This window comes from Heterocephalus glaber, unplaced genomic scaffold (assembly GCF_053883595.1).
Source record: "Heterocephalus glaber isolate CG9 unplaced genomic scaffold, H.glaber_assembly_v1.0 deba00001463, whole genome shotgun sequence".
Taxonomy (NCBI): domain Eukaryota; kingdom Metazoa; phylum Chordata; class Mammalia; order Rodentia; family Bathyergidae; genus Heterocephalus; species Heterocephalus glaber.
This window is the reverse complement of record NW_028258310.1, coordinates 10,321,669-10,342,468: the sequence shown is the minus strand read 5'-3', so window position 1 is coordinate 10,342,468 and position 20,800 is coordinate 10,321,669. Positions and strand designations below refer to the sequence as shown.

The following is a 20,800-nucleotide window of genomic DNA, read 5'->3' as shown; positions in this document are numbered from 1 at the left end:
CAGGATTTGGCATAGGGCAAAAGTGGAAAGGACAGCAAGCTAGAGGGCTGGAAGGTAGCAGAGTAGGGCTTTGGGCACTCAGAAGTGACCTCCTGGGCTGTCTGGATGACTCTGGCACCCCAGCTGCCCAGTTGATGCCTTAGAGACCACTCTGTACTTCCTGGTGGCAGCTATAGTTCCAGCTGACCAGGAGGCCCAGGCAGCTGACATGGGGTGGTGGCTTTCTGGTGACAGCATCCCTTCATCAGGGAAGGAGCTGTGCTCTGGGGAAGAGCCACCTAAGATTAGGAAGTTAGGAAGCAGGCACCCCTATTTGCCACACCGTCCACCTAGGGAGGAGCAGACAGGAGAAGGGATCCCAAGCACCTTCCCTTTGCCCAGGGAGAGCATGCTGTGAGCCAGGAAGTCTCCGAGACACCACCCCCCCCCATACAAGCCAAGTTGGAAGACAGAGGTCCAAAGATGGGATCATTGCCCAGTTCACAATGAATCAGAGGGACCCCTCAAGGAGAAGAGTGAGGGCCCCAATTCCAGGGGAGCAAACATGTCTAGGGGATCATTCTCAAAGCCCCAGCCTTCCCTCCAATAAGCACATACAATTCTCTACTCCTTTCCCACCGCCTTAATCTAAATAAATCTAGTCTATCTTAGCCACATCCGCCAGCACAGCTTCCCTCCCTCGGGGTCCCGAGGCTCCCACGACACAAGGCAGCAGGGGAGGGGGGACTGCATCACTGCCCGGGAGAGGCCTGCACACGGTGAGCACATGGACACAGCAGACGCCTGCCTACGCGCCTGCTCACACGCTCCTGCCTAACCCGTACATGTGTAGCTGGCTGCAAGTGTGCCCAGCCCCCATACAGGCACTACCCGTGTGCATCCCACACTGAGCACCGCACATATACAGCTCCCACCGTGCCCAGCACACACAGACATGCCCACTGGAGAAGCACCCACGTGTAAGAGATCAGCACATATGACATGCACAGAACATGTGCACATGGCACCCCAAATGCCCCTGAACATATCTGCATGCACCCACAGATAAGCAAGACAGCTGCATGTTCTGTACAGTTCTGAGAACTTGACATGTAGTGACTCACTTGGATACAACAATCATTTCCATTTTATAGGCAGAAGACTGAGGCACAGAGCACCTTAGAAATTTGTTTAGGAATGCAAAGCCGGATAAGGGTAGAGATGAAATGGGCCAGTGTGACTTTGTGCTCTGTGCCCCCACCACACCACTTCTCTGGTCACCACTGTCTGGGTGGGGCTAGACAGAGAGCAGTGGGTGGGAGAGAAAGACACAGAAGGTTTGAGATTAATTCAGCAAGAATCAACAGGACTTGATGATTGAAGCTCGGGGGACTGAAGAGGTAAGGTTCATAGATGAGCCTGCATCTGTTTCTGGCTTGAAATAGTGGGGGACAGGAATGTATATGTGCTGGGGGGACGATGCCATTTTCTGAGAGGATACGGAGGTCAAATAGCAGCACTGAGTTGCTCCTGAGCTGGTTTAGAATGTGGAGCCTTCAGTGCAGAGAACAGGCTGGGCAGGAATGGCAGTGAGATGGGGCGGAAGAAGCCCTGCCATCAGGAGGAAGGTGCTTGGTGCAGGCCTCTGGGGCCAGGGATGCTTCGAATAAACAGGAGGCCTGAGGGAGAAGGAGGAGGAGGCGGCCTGGTCATGAGGTCACAGGTCAGTCTGGGAAGGCCACAGCTCCACAGCCCTCAGGGATCGTTCTGATTCAACCCCTTCCTTGGGCCCCACCGCACAAGTGTGGAAACTGAGTTAGACCATGAAAGCAAGAGGAGGACCCATGTTTGGGTCTAAGCAGGATGGCTCAGGTGACAGCGGGGTGCTCGAGCTCACCCGACCAGGCAGCCCCTCCCACAGCCCCTGCTCAGCTGTGAGGTGCTCCAGGCCCAGGGCCCAGACTGCAACTGCTGGCCCTCCCCCTCCGCAACACGCTGTGGTCACTCCTTGCACCGTCAGGCACAGGCCGGTGACAGACTCAGAGAAGACACTTGCTAAGTTGCTCGCATGTAGACACGGACTCGATTCCTGACCCTCAGCCTTGTCCTTTCTCCTCCATGACAGGGACATTTCACAAACTTCAGGGTGGGAGTAAGGGACCCGGATTCTAGTCTGAGCTCTGTCACCACCTGTATTACAGTCCTGCCCCTCTCTGGGCCTCAGGGTCCCCATCTGTACCATGGGGTGGGAGAACTTGTCAGGCTGGCATGTTGTGGCTCTGGGGATCCTGCTCTGGAAGGCAGCTGTGTGGAGCTGGAATGCTGGGGAGGGGCCCCAGGCAGGATGCCATGACTCAGCTCCAAGGAGGCAGCCAGTTCCTGGCCTGGGAGTGTGTGGGGGCAAGCAGCATGTGGAGCTGGGGATGGAGTTCTCGCCAGCTGCCAGAGAGCATAGTGGCTGCAGCACGGCCCAGCATGGCAGCCTGGCCTGTGTGGCCACAACATGGGTGTGATCTGCAGCCCAGGTCAGGAAGTCTCATTCTGGGAGCCAGGAGAGCAGGGTCCTCAGAGTGGAGACACTGTTACCAGCTGGGGAGGACCTGGGAAGGAGCAGAGATTCTCCCTGCCCCCTCAATCTTCTGCCCCATTTCAGCCTATTGAGGAAGGCTCTGCATGCATCCCTACACAGTGAGTCTCCCTCAGGAGCAGACAGGGTGACCGAGAGGGCACACAGACAGCCGAGCCATGCAGCGGAGGAGCAGGGACCCGGGCCTGTACTCCAGTCCACGTTGCTTCTAGACCAGAGTTCTTCCCGTTCTCCGGGTACCTAGAGTCCCTCTGAACAAAGCAGCAGGAACTGGGCAAGCGGGGGCCGCGAGGAGGGGCTCAGTGCTGGTCCCACCGGCCATGGGGAAGACTCCTTCAGCCCAGATGCGGCTGCCTTGGTGCACTTGCCCGCCCAGCCTGTCCCCCTTGCCCCAGCCGCAGGGACTTCCTGCAGCACCCCTCTGCCCGTCCTCCTCCAGCCCCTCCGTGGCCCTCCACGCCACCTCCACAGCACTGTGACTGACTGAAGGAGCCGTGGCTGGCTGAAGGGAGACCGCTGCCCGCCCAGCTCCCAGGGCCCAGTCAGTCTCCACTCCACCCCTCTCCCCAGGCGGCCTCCCAGGGACACAACGGAAGAAAATGACCTATTTTTCAGGAGCCCAAAATAAAATGAAACATCTGTCTGGAACAGAGCCAGGCCGATAAAGAGCGGGCTGCCCGCCCTGCTGGGACCCCTCCGCTCACAGCCCTCATCACACCCTCGGCCTGGAGTGCGCACAGGGCGCCCAGCTACTTGGAACGGCGCGTGGGAAAGCACTCAGTGTGGGCCTTGTGGCCTCTGGGAGCCCAAAGGAGGGGGCCTGGGTCCCCACACAGGCTGGGAACCGGCCTGGGAAGGAGGTCAGAGAGGGAGGGAGGCCCCACTGCTTATCCCTGCCGGCCGCCGGCCGCCTGCCCAGGAAGCACTTCCTGCCTCCCACGGTGCCCCACTGGCCTCCCCAGCTCAGCCTCAGAGCCCACTCCAGCCCATCTGAGCTGGCTCTGCCCAGGCGGGTGGGTGCCTGGCTCACAATCCCCTAGATCCCATTTGGGCCTTCCCTTATAGCCCTTTCAAAAGGAACAGAGGCTTAGGTGGCCTTGAAGATAACAGGAATAAATAATAGCTACTCTTGATTTAGGATTTACCTACCCCCCCCCACCGCCTAGGCAGTGGCCTCACAAGCCCCCAGAACACCGTACGGTTCCCATGGACCCATGTTCACATGTACAGTCCCATCCCGTGACATGATACTGATTTCCTGTCTTACAGTTGAGGAAACTGAGATACAGACAGGTCAGAGCACTTGCCCAAGATCACAGAGCATGGCAAAAGTGGCTGCAGTGCTCACTTCTGGGCAAATGGGCCCCTGAGCACATGGGCTCAACAGCCCCCCATAGCCACCTTCCTCAGGCAGGAGGCAGTGATGTGGAGCCCCACAAAGAGGAGAGGGCAGGACTGCTCCCCCACCATACAAAGTGGGGCCTGTTCTCTCCCCCTCACTCCTGATGCTTTCCCTCTTTCATACCCTTCTGAGCTACGGAAGTGAAGCTGACAGAAAGTGAGAGAGCCACGCTATTTTTCAGAGTCCCAGTCTTCAGGCTGTAAGGGGCCATACACATAACCTACTCCCACCTGCCCTACCTTCCCGGCAACTGCATACCAATCATGGCACGGAACTTCCAACCTCACCTGTGGGCCTCTCCATTCTGGGGCAACTCAAGATCCTCAGAGGTCAGACTATAGAGATCATTTTTACTACACTGAGCACAATCTGTCCAGACACATTTTCTACCTGTTGGTCCTGCATCTATGCACCAGCCTCCTCAGCCCAAGTCCAGAACATCTTCCTCCCCACTTAACATTCTGCTATCCCAATCTGAAAACAAACAAAAGCCAGTCACTCTGCTAAATGAGATGATGTGGGTATCTGGTTTCCTACTCACAGCTCTGTAAGGGTGTACACTCACTATTCCCATTTCACAGAGAGGAAACTGAGTCTCAGACAGATCTGGAAACTTGCCCGAGGTCACATCTACAGTAAGCAGAGGAGCTAGGATGCACACTCAGGCTGGTCTGAGTCCAAAACCTGTTTTCTAACTGCCATGCAAGTCTACCCATCTCCTGCCTGGAAACAACTCTGCCCACTGAGAACTGCTTCCATGAGGAGCTCACTCTACTGAGGCCACAGAGAATCCGGGCTCTCAGGACTGGAAGATCCTTGAAGGCCAGGATCCTGTCTCTATCCTCACTGAGGAGCAGTGTGTGTCCTGAAGTCCTGCCCCAGGCCACCCTGTACTTTGAAAGCCCAGGGAAGGCTAGAACTCGGAACCCTTCTGCAACTCCACTGGAGAGCCTGACGGTCAGCTGCTAAGATTAAAGGAAGGCTAAGGTTGGATCTGGCCCTGTCCCAAAGGCCTCTGAGATGAAGTGGCCAGCGTCAAGCCAGGTGTGTGGTCAGCTCTGCCACGGGCCTGCCCCTGTGGGCCCCAGTGCCCTCTGCACCATGCACAGGGCACCAGGCCTCAGCAGCTGCAGAATTCCAGGCTTCTGCTGCCCCTCTCTGCCCTCCCTGCCCCCCACCCTCCAGAGCCCCGTCTCCGGCCAGTGCCATAGCAACAGGGAGCGCCAGGCCCTGGCAGCCAAAGGAGCCCCTGCGAGGGGTCCCAGGCTGGGGCTGAGGAGGGGGTGCGGCAGGCACAGACAAGCAAACCTTCTGTTCCTAGGGCTGCTGCCAGCCTGGGATCAGCCATGGGCCGGGCTGGGGGCCGCAGAGAGAACGCATTCTCAGAGCCAAGTGGGCAGGGGGCAGGCAGGCCTTGGGGCCTGTTCATACTGACCCACCAGCATGCAGCCTTCCCCTACCAGACCAGAGCCCACAAATCAGGCAGGGGTAGCTGGCTAACGACACCAATCGCCATGAATTGGTGCCAGTTATGGAGCATTGACATTCCCCTCAGAGCCCTCCTGGGCAGCGGAGCAGGAGGAAGGGAAACATCCATGTTTCGTGTACCCTGTCATTTTCTGGGCATCTGTTCCTCCACCTCTTTCTTCAGCCTTCATCCTCTGATTCTCTACTGACTGTTACTTAGCCTCTCTGTGCCTTGGTCTCCTCATATGTAAATTGAGGTCTGTCACAGAGCCATCGAGGGTGCTGATGGAGTTAACACAGCCAAATGCTTAGGACAGGGCCTGGCACACAGCCTTCTGCAAAGCTACAGGCCAGCTTCTTAATCATTCACTGACAGGAGAATAAGTCCCTCCCTCCCTCCCACGGCCTTGAGTGCACAGCTGAGACCCTGCCAGAATAGGCTGCTCGGAAGAGATGCTTGTGACAAACTAGAGCTGCCGTTATCATGGGTATGGGCAGTGGTGGCCCGTTCTCCTGCACTGAGTGACCGAGTGACCAGCAGAGGGCCAGAAGACATATCTAATGCCTCCCAGTCCACTGACTGTTGACTGCTTCTTCCCTGCTCTATAGATGCCCACAGTGCTCAGGAGACCAAAGAGCTGTGTAGCATGAGCTCTTCTGGCCCTTGGCCTGAGGCCTCAGCTGCCTCCTAGTAACATAGGACTCACTAGGCTGGGGGATGAGGAAGGGTAGGTAATGGTGACTCTTTCCCTCCAGGGAGATGATGGGGCAGGTTGGTAGAGGGAGAGCAGACATATGGAACCAGTGGGCTATGCCTGATGCCACTCAGGGGAGGGAAATGGCATGGGAACCTAGCCAGGCTGGGAACAGCAGGTCTGTCTTGAAGCCACTTAATTCAAGGTCCAAGTCCCAACTCCCCTCCCTCATCACTGTGTGTCCTCTATGAGTTTAACTTCTCTGAGTCTCTATTTCCTGGAAAATGGCCTAAGAGACTCCCTTTTCCCCATAAGGGTTAGAGAAGACAAAGAGCACTCAACACATAATAGATGCTCAGTAAACAGTAGGGAGGGGAATAGGGCTTCCTGGGGGAGTTGGCATTGAGCTGGGCCTCCAGCCCTTGAGCTAGGTTGAGTTGGGTTCTTTGGAAGATGATGCCAGAGTAGAGTACTCCATAGGACTCTGTGCAAGCAAAGCTAGAGAGTGGGAGACGGCAAGGTATCTGAGAGAAAGGGCAGGGAGAGATCTGCTAGGCCAGAAACTGAGGTTCTTCAGCAAAGAGGTAGGTGAGGGGCAGGAAAGGAAGTAAACTTTGGGGTGCTGGGTGAGGGTCTTGGCTTTGCTCTGGAGGCACTACAAAGCCAACTTTTCAGGCTGTCGATGGTGCTAGTGGGTGGCTGGCTGCTGGCTGGTCAGCAGTAATTCTGTATGCCAATCATGACGGAGACAGGGGCCCTCCAGCAGGAAAGTAACATGAACAGGTTGGCACCTTGTGGGAAGCTATGAATTTGGATGGGCCAATGGAGTCAGAGAGGCCAGTTTCCAGGATAAAACCACCCCTAATCCAGCCTGGACTCTCTGGAAGGACCAGCTACATAATCTGTGGGACAAGTGCAAAATGAAAAGGCAGGGCTCCTTCTTAAAAAGTATTAAAAACTTCAAGAGTGACTGAAAAGCATTAAACCAAGTGTGGGTCTTCTAAACGTGAAGTCACCCTGTTCCCCGGACTGACAGGGAGACCACCATCTGTCCACCCAGCCATCCATCCACCAGTCCATTTGTTCATCTGCCGTGTATTTATTCACCCATTCACCGCTTCACTATAGATCCCACAGACAGGCCCCAGCTGGGAGCTGATAAGGACAGGTATGATAGTAGTCACAGCCCACTGGGTCAGACTTGAACTTTTACCTTCCAGCCCAGTGCCCTGGATTAGGAGGGGCCAAGGCTTCTCCGGCATGTTTATAAAGCTGAGCCCTGACCCCCATGCCCCATTCCCACTTAGGCCTAGCCTCAGAAGTGGAGAAGCTGGTGGGGTCACAACTCTTGGGGTTCCACTTTCCAGGAAATGAAAGTATCCAGAGCAGCTGCAAGAATGTGGTAAAACAGCCACAAGGAGCCCAGATGGGGCTGCCCTCAAGGAGGGTCTCTGAGAAACTCCCTTGCCCTCTCTACTCTTTACATAAGAGGAAACATGGCCAGAATGGAGAAGTGATATGCCCAAAGATTCAGTGGCAGGAAACTACCCAGGGTGGGGTGGGTCCCCATCCTTCATAAAAATGTTTTCTTTGCTCCTCTCCAGCTCAAATCCGCTCCTAGCTTCACCCCAGCAAGTCTGAGGTTGAGCCTGGGGTGACAGAGGTGGAGCTGGGCCTTCCAGGTCTTTAAGCACTGGTGAAGATGCAGCCTACAGGGCAATCAGAGGAAAGCTCAGATCCCAGGCTCCACACCATCACCCACGATCTGCACAGCCTTCAGTGCCTCCCTCCCCACTCTGGACCTCAGGCTCCCACCCATAAAAGAGGGAAGTCAAATCAGGTGACCCCAAAACCCCTTTTCATCTTGGACATTTGGGAAACTTCCTGACCTGCCGGTCCTCTCAAGGGACAGCCCTTTCCAACATGGGGTGGAGAAGCTGGCGTCTCTGGCAGATGAAAGGCTCGGGTACTCAAGATATCAAACAGCCCTTCTGTGAAGCAGGTGCAAGAGTATTAATGCAATTAGAGCAGCACACTTTGATTTCCAGCCTCCTGCAGTATGCTGAAGTGGGCTGCCCTGAAAAGCATTTTGGGAGAGGGGGGCTGGGGCCTGAGTTGAGGGACTCAGGTAGCTCTTTTCCTGAAGGCATGGGAGGGCAGGAGGTGGGCTTCCACACTGGACTCAAGTGTGTGGACTCCATTTCCACACCCCAGAGGTGAGTCTCTGTGTCCTTTTCTTCCTCGCCTCTAGACCCCTCACTGATTTGGGCAAAAGCTTTGCTTCCTCTTAAAGTCAAACCCTAGGGGGTTTGAAAGTTCAGTGCTGGAAAGACCTAAAGACTGTCTCCCACCCTAATAGGCCCTCCTGCCTCTCAGTATCCAGGGACGTGGCTTTCTAAGCCCTGCAGGAACATGCCCTCAGAGCTCTCTGAGGAAGGGCCCCTCTAATGGTTAAAAAGCTCCTCCTTGTTATTGCAGGTTCAAGTTTTCCATTAGCAGTCATTGATCCTGACCTCTTTCTGTAATGTGTAGAGAAAATGTAAGAAAAACTCCTTTCATTGTGAAGTTAAATATGCATGATCCCTGCCTGAGTACACAGCAGGCCTGTGCGGCTGCCAATCTGGGCTGCCAATCTGGACTGATGGGGCTTAGAATCCTGGAACTGTTTAGAGCTGGAAGGGCCTGTGCAATCATCAGGGTTGACCTCTTTGTTTGACGGATTGATGAGAGGATGAGGCCCAGAGAGGGACCAGCTTGCCCACAGCCACATGGCTTTCTAGGGTTCCACACCCTATGTGGAATGCCAAAGGGTCCCAGAGCTGAGGCAAGTCCTCAGAGTGCACCTGGGTCCCCAGGCCCCACCCAGCCTTGCATCACAGGGCTCTGGAGTCAGAAACACTTAGAGATAAATCCCAGGTCCTCCACTTCCTAGCTGTGGGACTCTACATAACTGACTTTCCGTCTGTGAGCATTTCTTCATCAGTAAAGTCTGTACCTACACTTCAAGGTTGTTGCAATGTTTAAATTAATCCAGCAAACATTTATGAAGAACTTCTTGAATGCCAAGTATATTCTAAGTGCTGAGGACTACATCAGTAAACTACAAGGTAATGGACAAACACAATTAAAATGCACATAGAAAGGGCTGGTTCCCATTAGATTATCCTGCCTACACTCCTGTGGCTCAGGTGCCACAGCTCTGACCTTGGGGAGGGGCCACCCCCACTTCCAGAGTCTGTGAACAAAGCCCTGTTCCCAAGACCCACTGTCACAGGGTTCTGAATCATCTGCAAAACAGGGGTGGGCATTTCAGGGATATCTAGGGACCCTCTTGTTCCTTCCCCCTCCTCACCACACTCTGCACCCTGTCCAGAGCAAAGTGCCTAGAGTCCCTTCTCGCAGCCTGAAGACAGCTGGTCACAGGGCCAGACTGTGAACTCTGCCTGAGGATGAAGTGGGACTTCAGAATGTCCACAGTGTCCACATTCCTTCTTTGCAGAGGCCTTTGTGGGTTGCTGCAGCCAAGTGGTTACATGCAAGAGGCAGGGAGCAGCACCCTCTCTTCCCAGTGGCCCCAGGTCCAATGCTGAAGTGCAGGGACTGTACTAAGAACCTTTCCTATGCTGTTACCCAATGGAGACTAAATGGTGCTCTGCTGCTCACAGAGGAGACTGAAGCTCAGAGAGGCAAAACACTGGCCCAGGGGCACATGGTCAGCCAGAAGCTGAATCAGAGGTGAATCCACAGTCATCTGATGCCCAAGCCTGGTGGTGCTTATCCAACAGTACCCACTACTCCCAGATGTAGAAGTAGCCCCAAGAACCAATACCCCTGTCTGAGGTTAGCTACACAGTGGATTTGAATAGAGCCAGGGGAATCACTGGGTCTGCTGACCCTGAAGTCACAGTGCTTTCCACTGGCTGCCCCACATCTGTGGACAATTACAAGCCCTCACTCTTCTTCCCAGAGGAGGGAGGCTGTCTGATAACTACTGTCTGAAAGGAAGGTGCTGACCAGATGGCCTCTTTCTTCCCTCAGGACCATGCCAGGCCGGGTGGACCTTACAGCAGTCAGACTTGGGACTGCACTTTGAGCTGGGGAAGGTACTGGAACCAGAAGCAGGCTCTGGGGGAGGATGGAATCTCCCTGCTGCTAACCAGGGGCAGCTCTCTGGGTATCCAGGATTCCAGCTTTGGATTCAGGCAGACTTCCACCTAAATACCAGCTCTAGTTCTACTGTGTGACCTGGAAATTCACTTACCCTCTACATACCTGGGGCTCTTCACCTGTAAAACGGGACAATAACAAGACCGATTTCAATGCCTTGCTGGTGTCATACCAAACTCTGCCTGTGTGTAGCTGGTGCTCGGTGACGGTGACTACCCTGACTGTGCCCCCCAATGCTGTGGATTCAGGGCTCCCTGTCTGGAGACAGGAAAGGGTTGCATAAGGTCAGGACATCTTGTTAGAGGCCTCTGTGCATTCTGAGGGTCACAGAGACCCCTTGTCCCTGCTTTCCACAGAAAAATGCTACCTAATATTCTGGAAGCAAGGCAGGAGTCCCTCTTCCCTGCCACCAGGGGAACCAAGGCCGGGTATTAGGAACAGAACACAAAACAACAAAACTCAGAGCCGAAAAAATCTCTGCCATGCACACAGAACAGGAACAGGAGAGGGTCGCCAGCCCTCAGCAAGGCTAGTTCGAGGTGCAGGGTCATCACCGGGAAGATGGGAGGAACCTGGGAAGGCTACCTGGAAGAGATGGAGTAGCAGGGCCCCCCCTCCCAAAGAAAAGTGATGAGGAAGCGCATTCCAGGCAGGGAGAATGGGGAGGGCAAATGCCCACGGGCAGGATGGTGCAAATTCCTTCTGAAAATCCTGGGACAAATTTAGGAACAAAAAGCCCAGGTCTGGAGCAGTGGGGTAGTGGAAGCTTGTATCCTCTCCAAGCTTTGCCACTTACTAGCTATGGGGCTGCAATCCCGTGGCTGTGGGAGCATCGTAGGAGACACTTTCATGTGCACAGTGAGCACTGTGGGAGATACTCTGAATACTTGGCCACCCAGCATGCAGTGAGATGCTGTGATCAGACTTTCGTTTTAGGATGGAGTGGAGAAGCAGTGGAGCCCAGAAGTAGGGACAGAGTAAGGAGGCCTGAGCAGTCGCCTGGGACAGAAGGAAATGGCCCAGTTGCAACTTTCCTCACAGAGGAGCCCCCAGGCCGGGACTGCTGGATCCCAGGCCTCCAGCCCCAGCTGCAGGACTGCTAGGCCCTGGCTGCAGCCCCCTTCATGCAAACTTTCCCAGCGGCTGGGGTTTTGGAAGGACATCTTAGGAATCTGGAAAATTTGCAAATCCATTTAAATCCCCAAAGGTTGCCTGGCAGCTGACTGGCCTAAAGCCAGACTGATTGTTAGGAACAAAGTCCCCTTCCCCTGATGGGTCCTTTTCTATATGCCCTGTAGCCATCTCTCAGTTTCCCTCTCTGGCCTCTCCCAGCTTTCCCCACCCCCACAGGCCCCAATGCACACCCCAAAGTCTCTAGGCATTGTTTGAATAGAGTAGGGGGTAGTGGGACCTTGGGGTAGCAGGGTTGAGGGTGCAGCAGTCATTCACCCCAGGGAGAAGACTGGCTCCTCCGGCCCTGACATCACTGGAAGCCAACCAGTCACCTCCCATCTGGTTTTGTTAAAAATACTTTCCTTTTTTTTTTTTTAACTACCTGAAGAGTCACAGGCTGGGGCAGGAGGACAGGGCACGGGCTGGGGATCCCCCTCTCTCTGCACTTACCTTGTTGCTGATGGATTCTGATGTGGACACGGTCCCAGGTTGTGGGCTGTCACCCCCTCCAGGAAGTCCTCCTTCCTGCCCTTTCCTCCTTATCAGAAAGACTGCTGGGCCCAGCACAGGCAACAGCTGGGCAGAAGGGCAGGCAGGACTGTCCCAGGCTCCCAGAGACTCAGGAGGACCAGAGGCTGCTGCACGGGGAGCAGTGGCCAGCCTCGCCTCACTCCCAAAGCATCCTTTGGGAGGAGCAGAGTTGCCAGGAGGGGCTGGCCCGGGCCTGGCTCTGTGCTGGCCAGCCCAGCAGACAGTGCGGGTCTGAGGGGCCAGGTCTCTCCTCGGTGATCTCCTCCTGTCTGACTCCAAGTTGCTTACAGAGTGATCCCAGGTCCCAGATAGGGCGTGCAGGGACTGCGAGCCGGCGCAGGCAGCCCCCAGCTCTCTGCTGTGGGCTCCCCTGCCCCTCCCTTTGGGGGAAAGGCTGCAGGGCGGCCTCTGATTGGCCCAGAAGGGAGAAGGGGGGCAGTGGGGCAGGGAGGGTGGACGTGTGCGTCTGTTTTCAATTTCAGGGTTTCCCCCCCTCTTTCTTTTCCCCCAAGTTTCTTGTTTTTCTTCCCTTTTTCCTTCTGCTCCCTCCCTCCCATTGCCTGTTCTCTCAGGATGTGAGGAGATGTTTAGAAATTCCGCAACCCACGCCAGCCACTGAGTCACTTCTATTGAAGAGTGACCCAGCTTCCCTTGCTTGGTGCCTGCTTCTGGGTGCATCTCCCCTGGCCAGGGCACCAGGTGCATGGCGGGGCGGGGGCGGGGGGGGCACACGAGGGTCCTTCCTTTGTGCCTCAATTTCTCCATTTTTAAAGAAGCTCTCTCCTCAGATCTGTGGTTGATTCAGCCAGCATTCACTCATTAAACAAGAATGTTAAGCACCTACTGTGTGCAGACACTGCACTAGTGCCAGGCACACAGTAGAGGGACACTGTCCAGTGAAGAGGCATCTGCTGGGCAAGCAGGCCCCATCAGGAGGGCAGGGACCTGAGGGACTCAGGAATACCGACCTGGGGCTTGAGGAGGCAGCGGGCACCTCTACAGCAGGGGCTGAGTTAGAGGCTGCTTTCACTGAAAGCTCTGCTGCCCTCCTTGGACCTGGAGCTGTCTTCTTTGTTACCTCAATCTTTGCATCAGATTTCTACTCAACTCTACATAAACATCAGGGCAATTTAAATATTGGTCATGCCTAAATTTACCTAACCTCTCTTATCCCCCTTAAAAGCCAAAGCCACCAAGGTAAGAATAGCTGTTCTCAAGAGTCCAGGCAGAGATCTAGACAGCCAGATCTAGACAACCAGACTGAGTAGGAGCAAGATGCCTTGACTATGCTTACCTCTTGTATCCTGCCCTAGTTCTTCTGTAAGATCCTGAAACTTTCGTTAGCACCCCAGGGACTCTAGAGCCCCTGTTTCTTCCCAGTATGACCACACTGAATAATAAAATGTTTTCAATTTATTTATGATTCTGGGGATAGAACCCACAGTCCCTCTCAGGCTAGGCAAGCTCTCTACCACTGAGCGACACCACCAGTCCAGTGAATGCCTTTCTTACTTCATCACTCTTGTTGCTATCTGGACTCTTGAGGTTATGGGCGGCTAAGCCTGGTCTGGTTCGACTCCCCCAGGTCAGGTCCCCGGCCTAGGACTCTGGTGACACCTCTGAGAAGAGGTGACTTGGAAGAAAGGGAAAGACCCTTTGTGATGATCACTCTTCAGAAGGGGAAACCAAGGTCTAGAGGCACATTGGCACAGAGAGGGAAAGCAGCTTGCCTAAGGACACCTGGCATACATCCTCAAATTTCCAGACCCACTCCTCTTAGCATCTCAAAGTCCTTGGGGTACCAAGAAGAGACTATTTGTGCTGTTATAGAGCAAAGAAACTGAGGCTCAGAGCAGGACAGTGAGCTTCTCAGGCCCATGCAGCAACAACAGAAATGGGGCAGAACCGGATTTCATGTGTCACATGATAGAAGGGATTCGGGTCACCTTTATCCCCACCCAAGACCTACGCTCCAGTGTAAACTACCTATCCTGCCTTCTTCCTAGGTTACCTTGTGGCTCTTTCATTCAGTCATTCAACAAGATATTTTCAAGTATCTGTAATGGTCCAGTTCCGTCCTCTCCTACTTTTGCCCCCCAGGGCTATGATGCCTTTTTCAGGGCCCCCCGTGGGCTCTTCTCTTCCACTCTCACCTTCTCAGACCAAGAGATGTCTGGTCACAGGCTCCTAGCCCCCAGAAGCCAGGGAGCATTGTCTTAAATGGCCCCTTTAAAAGTTCTCCCCTTTGAAGCTCTTGGATGGGTCCCTAGTCTTGCCTGAGATGCCCTTTTCCCATCTGACTATAACAGAAAATTGAGCTGAGCCTCATGAGGAAGCTGAGTTCCTAGAGGGAAGAAATGTGTCCCAGCCTATAAAGGTAGAGCCTAGCTCCTTTCACCCTGCCTTCTGCACTTGTGTCTCCCTGTTCCGCCTCAGGTCCCCAGGGCCCCTGTCCATGGATCGGGAGAGTGGCTGGGATTGAGATTCCATGCCAACCACAGTAATTTATCTCAGTCATTTTTTTGGTCTTCTGCTTGTAGGACTTGTCTAGCAGAGAGTCTGGGGCTGGACCACATGGAGGAAGAGTTCCCTGGCTGGCCCAAGCCATGGGTTGGGTAATGAGTCTTCCTGGAGAGGGGACCTGGGCCAGGGCTTGGTGGCAGCAGGACCATAAGGGAACATGGGTGGTGCCACAGACCACAGAGTCAGGCCTGCCCAAGGTTTCTTGTGCCCAAAGCCTAAATCAAAAGATTCCAACTCCCTGGTTTCAAGCTCCAAAACTGAAAAGGAGAGAGGGAGAGAAGAAGGGAGGGAGAGAAGGAGAGAAACAGAGAGAGAGAGAGAGAGAGAGAGAGAGAGAGAGAGAGAGAAAGAAATTCCCCCTCCCTAACATTTGTCTCAGCCAGTCACCTTGGACAAACTGCTGTGGCCAGGACATCTCTGGGAAGCAGAGTTTCAACCCCCAAAGTAGCTCTTCTAGGAGTGAGGACACCTAGCTGTGGGTTTGTTGGGAGGCCTCAGGTGAGTCCCTTGTCCTGCCCCAGCCTCATTTTCCCCATATGTCCCTGTGAGGCTGGGCTGACTATGTTGGAAGGTCCTTGGGATGTTCTGACTGCGATTTCCCTTACAGCTAGACTTTGGCTAAGGAGAAGAGATTGTCGAGTCCTAGGGCAGGGGCACAGCTGGGGGCCAGAGATGCAGCTTGCACAGAGGGGAGAGGGTGGTTGGTGGCAGCTCCCCGGGGATGGTTGGCGGCTTCTGGTTTCCGGCCAGCCCAGCCGTCCGGCTGGCCCATCTGGAATCACTTAGCCCCCACCACCATTAACCCTTGATGGGCAGTAGGGCCGTTTCTCCTCTCAAAGGAGATGTGGGTGGGAGATTTGGCACTACACCAAGAGCCAGGGGTATTTTCCAAGGCCGGGACAGCTGAGGGGGAAATGTGCTTGAGCAAGTTCCAGAGCGAGAGGCAATGCTCAGGGTCAGATCCCAGCTTCTCCAGCTTCAAGCTGTATGCTCTTGGACAAGTCACTTAAATGCTCCAGCTTGTTTCCTCCTCTGGAAAAAGTTGACTCAATGGCTGAGTCACGAGACCAAGATTCATACCTAGGCATTCCAGCACTGCGGACCTCCAGACCTCAGTTTTCCCATGTGCACTCTGAAAGGGTGAGCAGTGGACAGGTCACAAGGAAGGCACAGCACTGTCATGCTGGGCCCCCTGTGACAGGATAAGCCACAAGCATCCTCTTACCTGCCCAGGTTCAGGAGCTGAGTCTGGCCACAGGCACCCCAATCTTGGGGAGGGCTGGGCTGAGTCGGGGCAGAGCATGGAGGGTGAGAATCTGCCTGTGACAGATGCAATGGTGTGCAAGGAGCCCTGGACTTGGGGCCTAGCCTCCCCTCCCTGCGCCATGGTGGCACCCTCAAGGGTTAAGCACCTGAGCTCTGATGCTGGCTATCCCATCCCAGCTCTGCACCTCCCAGCTGTGTGGCCCTGGACAGTCAGGCTCTGAACTCTCTGAGCTGTGTTTTCAACTACAACTACCCCAGAGGGTTTCCGAAAGGCCTGAGTGACAATGAACACAGGCATTTTGTGCAAGCCGTAGGGCAGACCAAGAAAGGCAATGATCCTCAGATGTTGCCCGGAGCTGCAGTCACAGAAGTCTGAGGTCAGGCTGGAGGAAAGTGCATCCAGCCCGCTCACTTTACAGCCTATGTGACCACGGTCAGTGATGGAAGTGACTTGCGCAAAGCACTGTGCGTGTGCAGCATCAGCCACAGATGGGGACTACAACCGAAGCTTCTGTCTAGGCTCTTAGCTGTGTTCTTCCTGCAGGAGGGAACCAGGCTGAGTGAACCCCCTCCTAAGACCCTACCCACGCTTACCTACCCCGGAAACTGTGGCTCTCAGGCGGTGGGGATCAGGGCCGGAAAGGCAGCCCCAGTGGGAGAATTCCCAGTAGGCTGGCTCAACACTCACCAGGCAGGGCCAGTGGTCAACACATCTGGCTCTCCCATGCTCTCAAAGCTGACCCCTCTCTGGGCTCCCTGGGCGGGGGGAGTGGCAGGGGGAGCACCACACGTGTCCCAGGCATTGGCGCATTGGATGTTAGAGCCAGAAAGGCCCTAAAGGTTGTCCATTGTACAAGTACAGAGCCTGAGGCCTAGTGAAGGGAGGCAGCCTACTGAGGTTCACAGAGGAGGTCCTGCAGCACACATCCCCTGGCCCCTAGCTCAGCGTCCTTCCATTTCTCCACTCTGAGCAGAGTAGGTAGATCCTGTGCCTGCAGCTGGGGACCAGAGAGGGACAGAGTGGGAATTTCCCCCACCTCCTGGATGCCCAGCATTGTGACCATCTGAGTGGGCAGAGGGGCCAGTGGGGGCCTGGGGCCACATTCTCCCCCCAGGATTCCTGGGATTGCTCTCACTGGGCCAGGCTGCAGCCACTGAGCCTTGCTGGGCTTCTGGATTCGCCCACTCCTCACCCAACCCCTCTGCTGACCTCTATCTTGGTCCCACGGTGCCTTCTGGAGCACATAGATGGCTCAAAGATCAGCACAACAGCAGAGCCCTTGGAGGCCACATATTTTTCCCTCACTGGACATACTGGCGCCTACAGTCCAGAGAGAGAAAGAACCTGCTTGAGAGCACACAGCAGGACTCAGGATGGGGCCTTTCACAATAACTTCCAGACTTTCCTGTTTCTCTCACTACTCATCCATGCAACAGCAGTTAACTGAGCACCTACTATGCATCCTACCCTCCTATCCCTATACAGGTCACAAACAAACACAAAGGAAAGCACAAATTAATAATATCAAAGAGTGATAACTATGATAAGAAGAGATATAGAGACTGATGAGCTGAGTAGATAGGAATTTTGCTCAGGGAAGCATAGGTTTCTCTAGGGAAGAAGCACTTCAGAAAAGACCAAAGGATGAGAGGCCACACACAGACCAGGAGTAAGAACAGTGTTTGAGGCAGAAGGAACCTGCAAAAGCATGGAGGCTGGAAAGAGCTCAGTGTGTTTGAACATAGAGAAAAGAATGGTTGCAGCCTGTGTAGTGACACCTATCTATAATTCCAGCTACTCAGGACGCTGCAGCAGGAGGATTGCAAGTTCAAGGCCAGCCCGGGGCCACTTGGCAATTCAGTGAAACCCTGTTTTAAAATTGTTAAAAGGCTGAAGTTGTAGCTCAGTTGTAGAGCATTCACAGCATCAGACCCTGAGCTTAATCTCCAGTAACAACAACAAAAGATTAAGGTGGAGAGGTATATAAAGTTGGAGAGGTAGGTGGGGCCGGCCATCCAATCTTCGGGTCCAAGAGTCCTGCTCTTATCCTGAGAGCCAGCAGAGCCACTGCAAGGTTTTCAGCAGGATTGGGAGGGGCCTATAGTGCACTGTGGGCAATGGGCTGAGGGGCAGTGTGGGGCAGGATGGTGGTGTGCAGGTGGTCGTGGACAACTGTGAACGAAAAGTCACTGCACCCTGTCCTCACCTTTTGTCCACCTCGAGGCTGCAGGGGTGCATCCGGCCAAGGAGTTGGTACAGTGGGTTCCAGCCCATGCTTTGACTGCTGACTACTCTGTGAACCCGCTTCCTTCCCTGGTTTCAGCATCTCTGAAGAACGGGTCAGACTTGGTGCTTCTTCTGATGAGGACATTCTGTTCCTGAGTCCAGGTTCTAGCCTGCTCTCTGCTCCCTATGTGTCTGACTACTGGGGGACTACCTCCATTCCCCAGGAGGAGCATCCTGACTTCCGCAGGAGACACCACCGGACAAGAAAGGCAGAGTTCTCCTGTAGTTCCCAGAAGTGTCAGCAGGTGGCGCGCCCAGCCACTGGAGGGGGCGGAGGAAAAGAGGAAAGGTGTTGGAAAGGTGTTGGGAGGAGGGCGGGTCTGGAGCACAAATTCCTGGCAGGAGCCCAGCATCCATTTTGAGGCCCACAGCTCCCCGATGGAGGAGGGCAGGGGAGGAATCACCATCCCCCCGGAGAGAGGAGTTAACCTTCCCAAGGTCACACAGCGAGATCGAGGCGTGGCTGGACCTGCCCGCACCCCAAAGCCCCAGGACTACAGCCTAGAGAGAGCTTCGGGAGGCTCTGGCCCTGCTGCCCGCCACTTCTATGAAGCAAACTCTTTCCCGTAGGAAGCTAAGCACAGAAACTTTTCCCTCCCAGGACCATAAGCCCAATTTTAAAACTCCGTTATCACTACGATCTTTATGAGGCCATCACAGGTGCGCCCCGCCCCAAGAGGCCCTGGCCGGAGTGTGAGAGCAGCTCGGGAGGGAGGGCTTCCAGGGGGAGAGGCGCCCACCGCACCCCTGGAGCCAGAGGAAGGAGGGGCCCAGTAAACAACCACGCCCAGAGATAAGGGGCGGTCAGGGAGGAAGAGCCGCGGGCAGGGACGAGGACAGGGGCTTCTCCATGCAGCACAGCGCCATGACCACACCACCATTAGAGGCAACTGTCCCCAGCGGGCACATGGAGAAACCGAGGCCCAGGGGTCCAAGACATACGGTAGTCAGAGGCCACGCTTGGTAAGGACTTGCAGTTTCAGACTGGGGCTGTTAAGGCTACAGGGTCTCCCATGGTGGGGTCTCCACAGGGGCGAAGGCAAGGGGAGAGCAGGGGCTCTTTTGCATGAGGAACCCAGAGGAGGAAGAGGAACCAGTTATTTGTTTAAGCAAAATCCAGTTAACATGTGCAGAAGTAGGAAGGCATACGCAGGGTCACTATCCTCACTGTCCTGATATGCCAGCCAGCTCAGCTACAGAACCAAGAGAAAAACTTCCAAGTAGGAGCCATTGAGTTGCTCTGTGGCCTCAGGCAAGTGGCTTCACCTTCTCTGAGCTCTGGCTTCCTCCTCTGCAAAAGAGGGAAAACTATCAACCCCATCTCCCTGGGCTGTACTGAGGATGGACAGAAGTAACAGACACAGAGGGACCAGCCATGATATATGAACAGCAGCACCATTGTGATTACACTTGCATAAAGGGTCGGGCCAATCTGCTGCCTGAGAGAGATGCCATGCAAGGGCACTGTGCTCAGTCAGAAGGTCTGAGGTGGGGAGGTCTGCAGGAATGGTGGCAGCTGCCCCACCCCAAGATGTGTCTGCAGAGAGGGAGGGACGTGCATCTGGGTAGGCACAATACTGAGAGGGCTCCCCGGGCTCTACTCTCTCTCCTGCCCTGCCTCTGACCCACAAGCCTTCTCTTCCTCTCCAGACTCCCTGCTCCTGGCCCTGCCAAGATGGACCTGTACCTTTCCTGTGATGCCTCCATTCCTCCCTGCCCTTCCACACGGCCACACCACCACCCTCAGCCCCAGGGAGCAGGCCCTCACTCAGCACCCAGCACAGGACCAGCACAGGAGGAGGTGTCAATGGATAAATGCACAAACAAATGACAGGCTCTGCCGATTCCCACCCCTTGGCCTACCCTCTCAGTCAGATTTAGCATCCTCTTGAAGTGCTTCTCTCCCTGGAGCAGCATCCCTACCTGGGGACCAGAGCAGTGACTCACAGGTCAGCGAGTGCTGAGCTCGCTCCCTGAAAGCCCATTTCAAGATGGACAGACGGCCCCTCAGAGAGCCCTGATGAGGTACGGGCAGGCCGGAACCAGCGCCACGGCTCCCTCTCGGCTCCCTGGTCTAGTGCCCCCTCCCCAGTAGAGCCCCCACTCCAAGCCTCCGCGTCCTCCAGTCTGAGGGTCCTAGTTACTAGCTCAGACGGTGGAGTTCGGTCCTCTGGGGCCTCCTCTCTTCTCTGTGTACCGCCAGTTTCTCTTGAAAGGTTGGTTCCTGAGTGGAGCCCAGAGAGCTCCAGATCTCTTCTGAGAACAATTTCTCAAGAATATGTTCCCTTCCTGACCTGGGGCCTGCCCTGTTTCAGCAGCTTTTTTTTTTGGTACCGGAGATCAAACTCGGGACCTTGCGCTTGCAAGGCAGGCAGCGGCACCGCTGAGCTAAATCCCGGGCCCCTCAGCAGCTTTTTTTTTTTTCATTGCTGAGGATTGAACCCAGGACTTCCCACATGCTAGTCAAGTTGTCTGCACTAAGTTTCATCCCCAGCCCTTGTTACTTGTTTATTCGTTTTGAGCCAGGATCTGGCTAAGGTGCTCAAGCTGTCCTGAAAGTTGTGATCTTTCTGCCTCAGCCTCCTGAGAAGCTGGGACTGCAGGCATGTGCTACCTCACTGGCTAGCCACGTGCTCATTTGTGGCCTGTGCTCAGGCAGGTCAGCACCAAACCAGGCATCCCACACAGGAGGCAGTTAAAACAAGGAGGCCCTAGCTACAATA

At 54.9% G+C, this 20,800-nt stretch overlaps 1 protein-coding gene across 2 annotated transcripts in view; it reads right to left on the bottom strand.

Moving 5' to 3' along the window:
• Pdgfrb (platelet derived growth factor receptor beta) overlaps positions 1-12,377 on the bottom strand; it is a 36,928-nt gene extending 24,551 nt beyond the window's left edge. The window contains exon 1 of one of the 2 annotated variants that reach the window (XM_021266204.2): positions 11,921-12,377. The gene's annotated coding sequence lies outside the window, so the exon portion shown is untranslated. The remainder of the gene's footprint in view (positions 1-11,920) is intronic. The other variant, XM_004854412.4, reaches the window with a different exon arrangement.
• Between the last annotated feature and the right edge of the window lie 8,423 nt (positions 12,378-20,800).